Here is an 8,430-nt window from a genome sequence, read left to right on the forward strand (position 1 = left end):
GGTATTAGAACCTATAGTACTTAGTACCGCGCTTGGGTTGGAGGTTGAGAAGACGAAAGAAGATATTTGTTGACATTGGACTTGAACTTCTGTAGATTGTAATTTTCAGGAAATACGTATGAAGGAAGGTTGTTTCAGAAAACGGCAGTTGAATGAATAAATGAAGATGATGAAAAGTTGGTTCTGTGAGTTTGAAGTTGGACAGTAAATGGATGTTGGCTTAACGTGTTCGGACTGTTTTGAAAGAGAGAGCGGGAATTATAGAAGCCAATTCAGAAGAACAGTGCCCATGGAAGTATCTGTAGAAAAGGCATGCAGCAGAAACAGTGCGTCTATGAGAAAGCGAGTGCAGAGACTGTTAGAGTTGAATCATTAATTAACCTAACTGCCCTCTTCTGAATGGAATCAAGAAGCCTGAGAGAGGTTTTGGGGGCACCACCCCTGATGTGGGAACAATATTCCATGGCAGGGCGGATTTGCAATTTATACAGAGTGAGCAGCTGTTTGGAAGAAAAGTAACGCCGAGAGCGAAAGAGAAAACCAAGTTTTTTAGATGCAGAGGAAGCAATATTTGTAATGTGCTTGTGCCAAGAGAGAGAGATTAGAAGTTAGGGTAATCCCCAAAAGAGATATATCATTTTGCCTAGAAATCGGAGTGTCACTAAAGATAAGCATAGGAGCAGAAGAATCCTTTTTGCGAGATATAAGACAAGACTGAGTTTTAGAAGGGTTGAAATCAACTAAGTTGTCTTTGCCCCACTGGAGAATTACCTGAAGATAGGCATTTAACGAATTATTGGCAGATTTTCGAGAAGTTGAAGCTGATTGAGCAGGACAAGGTTTCTCAAAATGGAAAGTGGAATGCAACGTGCTATCATCAGCAAAACTATGGATAGGATTTCCAGTCAATGGAAGAAGGTCATTAATATACAAGACGAAAAGAGTGGGGGAAAGAACTGAACCTTGGGGGACACCGGCATTAGTGGAGTAGTTAGAAGACAGAGAGCCATCTACCATCACCCTCACTGAGCGATCAGAGAGAAAACTGGATAACCAATTACTAAAAACGGTTGGCAAACCATAAGATGGAATCTTGTTTAGAAGACTCTTATGCCAAACACGATCAAAAGCCTTTGAGATGTCAAGAGCAACTACCTGTGTTTCACCGAACCTTTCCATTGAATTAGTCCATAAATGGGTAACATAAGCCAGAATATCTCCAGTGCATCGACACTGACGGAATCCATACTGGCGATCGTTGATCAGACGGAAGGTGTCTAGGTAGTTTAAGAGTTGGCGGTTAATTAATTTCTCCATTACTTTAGAAAGAGTAGAAGTAATTGCAATGGGACGATAATTGGATGGGAGGGATTTGTCCCCCTTTTTAGGAACTGGCTAGATATGAGCAAATTTCCAAGTAGAAGGAAAAACACCTTTGGAATAAGAAAGTGAAAAAAGACGGCAAAGAATAGGAGTAAGTTCAGGAGCACAGGTTTTGAGAACAAGTGAAGAAATACCATCAGGACCTGCAGCTTTCTTAGCATCAAGATTCATCAAAATCCTTCTGATATCCTTTTGACGGAAGACCACAGGAGGCATTAAATGCAGCGTGTTGGGAATGGTGGGAGGTGTTTTACCAAGATCAGTGAAGAAAAATGGGATGCTAGCAGGTCAGCTTTATCCTTGGCTGAAGTGACAACAGAACCATCTGGTTTGGACAGAGGTGGGAGCAGAGATGGGCAAAAGTTGCGGCCAATAGCTTTGGCAAGAGACCAGAATGCTCGGCTACCATTAGGACAAGAAGCAAGTTTTCTACTCTTAGCCTGTTCAAACTCTAGTTTGGAATGATTAGTAACTGCTTTACAATTGTTGCGAACTTTGGTATAGGCAGAAAATGAAACTGAAGAATTAGAAACAAGCCAATTACGATATGCAACATTCTTCTCTTGAACAGCCTTAGCACATTTATTGGAAAACCAAGGTTTGGTTAGATAAAGGAGAAGATTTTAAACTGGAGTGTGGGATAAAGGATTCCATTCCTGCAAGAATAATTTCACTGACACGATCTGAGCAGACGTTGACATCAGAAGTTTTGAAACCGTAATCCGCCCAAGGAAAAGAAATCTCGCAGGTCATACCATTTTGCATTCTTGTAATGCCAAACAACACGAGGTTGGGAATAGCCATGAGATAAGGGTTCCATTGGAGAAGAGACAATCACCAAGTTGTGATTTGAAGTGCCTAAAGGACCTCTCACTTCCACCGTGTACTTAGAAAGGTTGTTTGTGAGAAAAAGATCAGGCGTATTGGCTGCATGATTAGGATTGTCCGGTATTCTTGTAGGTAAATGAGCAATCTGTGCTAGGTCATTAGTAATTGCAAAAGCCTCAGCATCTCGACCTGCTGGGTCGGTGTGACTAGAAAATGGAAGCCAGCTGGAATTGTGAACATTAAAATCACCAAGGAAAATTACTTCACTGTTAGGAAAGTTGGACTGGAGAAAGTCAAGTTGCAAAGAGAGGAAGTCAAAGAACTCCAAGTGAATAGTGGAGTTGGAAGAACGGTAGAGACAACAGATGAATTTGACCCAATTAGGTAGAGAGATTTTAAGCCAGAGAAGATCAAAGAGAGGAGATTCCAAATTGCCAAGTCTCTGACAGCGAATATCAGAACGGACATATGCACAAGTACCACCTTTGAGGCGAAAGGAATCATACAGTGAATAATTTGGACATCTGAGATGAGCAGTAGATGAATCAACTGATAACTGAGATTCAGTCAGAAAATGTACATGGGGTTTGGAAGACTGCAAGTGGAAATGGACATCGTTGAGATTATAATTGAGACCACGTATATTTGTGAAATGAATTAGGAAGTGCTTGAGAGGTTGAGATCTTTTCGCAGATAAGCTTGCTGTATTAGTTTGACAATTCATGGTGTATTCAATAGTAAGAAAAAGTGAGGGGGGGGGGACATGCTGTATGAAGTAATGAATGGATATGGCCTACACGTGGTAAGAATATACCCAGATCCTTGACATAACGTGGCCTCGACAATGCTCCCCGCATACACACTACTCGGACTCCCTCCAGTCACTGTCTTGCAGAGTAGAGGTAGCAAGATTATACACTAGCTGATCCGGAAGCTTCCTAGAGAGTTACCAATAGGTTCGGTCCGGTGTACTAACTAGCGACCGGCCTGCGAAAACCGTTTTAGAGCTGTACCCTCGAAATGTAAGGAATATTGGATCTCGCCACAATGTTCATCATAACCTCAAAAGTCATCAATCATACTGCATGATGGAAGAGATAGGGAAGGGTTGGCCGGAACTTAGCTCTAGAGACTAAACATGGGTTCCACCACTTCAAGCCTCCAATAAGCAAAGTGGTGGTATTTCACCGGTTGTAAACAATAAAGAAGAGCGGACCCAATGGTGAGCCTTCAGGAACACCTTGCGAAACAGTAAACGGAGTTGATGAAATACCATCAATTATTACGGATGGTTTTCGATTTCTAAGCAGTGAATCAAGCAAATCTAGTAAAGGGGATCGTAGACCATAAGATGACAGCTTGAACAGCAAAAGATCGATGGGACAGAGTCAAATGCATGTGCAATATAAAGGAAAAACGAATCAATTTGATTTCCTTTGTCCAAATTAGTTTGTAGGAAATGAGAAAACAGGGCAAATTTGAAACAGTTGATTTCCTGGGAAGAAAAGCATACTGATGAGTATTGATAGGAAGATAAGAACTATTAGATAGGGTGAAGATAGGAACTAATATATTTATAAAGTAAGAGTTCAAAAATTTACGCAATTGTATTTAGTATAGTAATAGGTCGGTAGTTATTAGGCTTAGCTTCGACACCCTGTATTTTATAAATCGGGATGATATAGGTCTCTTTGGATGATGAAGGGTAACAGTCATGAAGAAGACAGTAGAAGACAGCCATGAAGAAGAAAACTGAAGAGATTTGTAAGAACTGGGTCTAAAGACGAACTACTTTCGTGAAGAAAAGAGCAGGGAGGATATCGGGACCAGCAGAAGTGAAATCTTTAAGACTGGAAATGGCTGAATGGACGTCATCAGTAGTGAGAACTAATCTATCAAAACTGTCATTACTATTATGTTCAAACGGATAACAGGGAATAGGACGTCGCTGTTGAAAGAACAAAGTTTCGAAAAGTGCGTAGCAAAAATATTAGCAATGCCAAGAGGACAGTTGAAAGAGATATTCGAATCATTAATTAGCGTAGACATTATAGATCTCGATAGCCGTTTGAGATGGGACCACAATGGGCTCGAATTGAAATTCCGAATAAGTTCGGCTTCAGCTGAGTGAAGATAATGAAAATATTGAGATTTAGTAATTCTCTTAACATGGCGTCTAAGGGAAGAAAAGGAAAAGTAGTTAAAGTTAGTTTTGAATTTAAAATACCTTTAAATAATAATAATTTAAATAATAATATTTTAAAATTTAAATAATAATAAACGAAAATAAACAGCAGTAAAAAACGCGAAAGCGAAATAGCAAAAAAAGTGAGGTTTAGAGGCGATTATCACACAGCTTGCTTGAACTATAGAAGTATAAAGAAGCTTGAACTAGAAAGAAGCTGTAAACTTGAACTTTATAAAAAAGATGGAATGACGAATGTATAAAATAACTGTTGGACATCTACTTTAAACGATACGTGAATAATTTCCTCTTTTAATTTTGTCGATAATTGCTTTCTTTAAATAATACTGTAAATGATTCGCACTTTTGTAAAAATGTTTTGTAAATATTGTATTGTAAAAAAATGCTATTCCTGCATTTTTGTACACCCTTCTAGCCGATCGGTTTGTTCTGTAAAAGAGATGAAAGCAATCACTTGCGATAATAATAATACGCTTCAGGCAAAGTGTTTCCACCTTCAACAGCGGATTTTGAAGGCTTTTTTTAGACTGGGAAAGAAGCGCACTCGGAGCTTCGTCCTCCACAGAGCGTCCTTCTTTGCGCTATGAGCTTGGGTCCGTTGCAGAGTATATACGTATAGGAAACGCGAAATCCGAAGAGAAAGGTGAGTTATTGCTGATCCGCTCGGATTGTCTGCTTTGAGTACTTGCTAATCTACGTAGGAAGACCGAGAATTGAACAGACGGGGTTTGGTGCAGTTGGCTGCTAGAAGCTGTCTCGCACGTCCGTCCTGAATGCCCGCAGGACTCCTAGCCCCGGCAGAAGTAAGTAACCTCTCAGGTCAAAAAGGGTAGAGAGATGAGGGATCTGAGGAGAACGGGGCTGGAAGTACACTGTACATTATTTGTTTCTTGGGGTGGCTCTAGAGGAAAAAGGCAATCGAGGAGGGTTCAAGAGAACTGAGATCGTAGTATGCATCAACACTTTTTGCAATGTACTTTTGTTTTTTTAGTTTATCGTGGATTTTAATAACGATTGTAATACAACGTATGTCACCATCTCTGCAATCAGCAATACAATAAAAAAAAAACTATAGTATAATTCATTATTTGGACATTGAAAATAAAAAAGAATCAAGATATTCAAAATGAAACGACCTTCATATGCAAGAATATTTCATCTCTGCGCATCCGCCGTATTGCCCATTCATCCCTTCAATTAGCGCGCGTCAACAAGTATACTGTAATATCCAGTGCTTTGGCTGCAATATACGGAACGTGGACAGATCAGGCACGAAAAGAAAAGAAAAAGAAATAATGATTGCCGATTTCTATTGGTCCGGTTTTAATAACATTTGGGAAGGCTCGACCAATCTTTCTGAAACAGCCAAATAAAGTATACATTATGAAAATCTGTGCAACGGGAGTCGGGTCGGATGTGAACGGATGGGCATGGCTCAATAGAAGAACGCGCCTAAAATTGGTTAGAATATAGTGGGAAGCGTTTCTCAACTAACTCTGGATCGAAGGTTTCAGAACAAGAGGAGAAATGCCAAAAGGGCCTGGAGACTTCCGGGCATCAAGATCGTTCAATATTCTTCTTCTTTTTTTAATGTCTTCCTAACGGAAGGTCGAGGCAGGAACTGTAATTTAATCGAACAATAAACGTTCTCCAATTGAGAAAACATTTAAACAATAAAACCATTTAGGCTTCCAACGAGGGCTATCGTTGGAAGCATATCGAGTTCATCCGATTGATTTTGGGTTTTACCCAACCCAAGTGATTTTGGGCAAAACCCAAAATCAATTGGGTTGGGTGAAACCAATCCAATTCATTTTGGAATGATAAATAAATACGGAAAGCGATAAATGAAATAAAGAAACAGTACAGTGGCCGCACAACCAACGATGGAAGGTCACATGCGGCCCGTCAGCCTGACTGCATACGCGGGTGTCTCTTGTACCCGAATTAATGCACGATTCACATTTGCAATTCGGACGGGCCATCCCTCCAACTCGGACTGCTCTCAACTGATCGTTGCTGCTTCGTAACGACAAAATTAACACCCACCTTCATTTACGTGTATTTGAACGAGTTTCATTCTCAACGCTTTCTTCTTCCTCCTCTTCTTTTCTGTCCACAAAACATTTCTGCGATTTACCGCTAATCTGGATTGCATCGAGTCCGGAGACGTCGCGGTCGAGCAGCGTGTCCTAATCGGAGCGCGTGCAATGTGAATACGAGGAGAGCCGAAACGTTTAGTTATCGTTGTACGTCGTCATCTAACGAGCCAATTTCATTTCCACGTTTTCGTTCCAAACAAAAAATCGAAGATCGCTAAGCGCTAATAACGCACCTTTCAACAGAAATTAGACATTTTTGTACTGACCTGTACTTACAAAGGGGCGCAGATTGTAGTTAATCCAGTTGCTCGGCAAACACGCGTTAAACCGCAAGCACTTCGCTCAAGTCCACTTCGACATTAACACACTTAATGCATCCGCGGCCATAACTTGTTCCTACAACAGCCTCGTACCGGAGAGCACCGCTCTACTTCGACCGAGATCTACGGAACACCTGTGTCACGGTTACGATGACGTCACGCTTTCAACAGACCGGGAAACAAGGAGAGAGAGAGCTCGTAACTGCGAGAGGGGTTCGAGAGAAGTTCGTGGCCACAGTACGAAAGGGTAGTGGGACGGTATTAAAACAATTTGCGCTTAATGCGGAGCAATTCGTAGTAACGCACCAGTTTGCTTATTGGAGGCTTGAAGTGGTGAACCCATGTTTAGTCTGTAGAGCTAAGTTCCGGTCAACCCTTCCCTATCTCTTCCATCATGCAGTATGATGGATGACCTTTGAGGTTATGATGAACATCGTGGCGAGATTCAATCTTCCTTACATTTCGAGGGTACAGCTCTAAAACGGTTTTCGCAGGCCGGCCGCTAGTTAGTACACCGGACCGAACCTATTGGTATAATAACGCGAACTGTCCCTGTGGCAACCCGGAGTCCTGGAGACACTTAATGTTTGAGTGCGATTTGTATGACGACCTACGACTACGCCTAATAACGGCAATCCAATATATCCCAGACAACCAAGAACCCAGACTGCTAAACACTCAAGAGGACTACAAGGCACTCAGTCAATATGCCCAGGATCTATTTTCTAGAAGGAAAACAATGATAGAAATATACCAAAGGCAACCGGACTAGAAAGAATGCAGGGGGTCAAACAAGTAAAAAAAAAAAAAAAAAAAACTCAGCATACCACAGAAAGACAAGACTTTAGGATGATTTGGATGGCCTACTGTCGACCCAAAACTACACTTCCTTGTGCGTTTTTTTTTTTTTTTCGGGGAGGGGGGAGGGGTTATTTGCTCTTCTCGTCTCCTCGCCTCCCCGTATTTTCACTGTCGTGGGGCATGGGCATGCCCCACTGAAAATGGGGGCCACCTTTCTATCCGACTCCCTCTTCTTCATATTTCATCCTCCCATCTACACCCTCCCTCCCATTACTTTCTCTTGAACAGCGACTGCCCCACATGTCCAAATTTAAATCACATCAAATTTTGCCCAACCCTTTAGGCTCTCTACAAATAGTTCTTTTAGCGTAAAACCCCACGCAGCGCTTTCTAAACGCAATTTTATTTAAATCAACAGCGATAACTCCAGCCTTTATTTTAGGTCCTAGTCACCGAAATCCCAGGAAAGTAAGTGGCAGGACCTACCAGAGTATAATTAGTCTCTTGGTACACCCGGCCGGCGTCCCCGTCGCTAGGTATGGTAACGCCGGGTCCCACTGGGGGCCCGGCGGCCAACAGACCGGATGAACAATGGGCACAGCAAACTACATACTACATGATCCTTACATTATTTTTAAACCTCTGGCATCGACAGGGTGCTGTCACTCGATACATAGAACATACGCGGAGATGGGAGAAATCCCCGGAGCCGTCAGACCCTCAACATACCTATACCTATACCTATTGGTAACTTTCTAGGAGGCTTCCGGATCAGCTAGTGTATAATCTT

General features: G+C 41.7%; 1 protein-coding gene across 2 annotated transcripts in view; it reads right to left on the reverse strand.

Annotated features, from left to right (window-relative positions):
* LOC150077632 (epidermal growth factor receptor kinase substrate 8-like) overlaps nucleotides 1-6,907 on the reverse strand; it is a 432,910-nt gene extending 426,003 nt beyond the window's left edge. The window contains exon 1 of one of the 2 annotated variants that reach the window (XM_090384186.1): nucleotides 6,786-6,907. The gene's annotated coding sequence lies outside the window, so the exon portion shown is untranslated. The remainder of the gene's footprint in view (nucleotides 1-6,785) is intronic. The other variant, XM_090384188.1, reaches the window with a different exon arrangement.
* Between the last annotated feature and the right edge of the window lie 1,523 nt (nucleotides 6,908-8,430).

Source organism: Mastigoproctus giganteus, chromosome 11, assembly GCF_048544385.1.
Source record: "Mastigoproctus giganteus isolate SK-2022 chromosome 11, ASM4854438v1, whole genome shotgun sequence".
NCBI lineage: Eukaryota > Metazoa > Arthropoda > Arachnida > Uropygi > Thelyphonidae > Mastigoproctus > Mastigoproctus giganteus.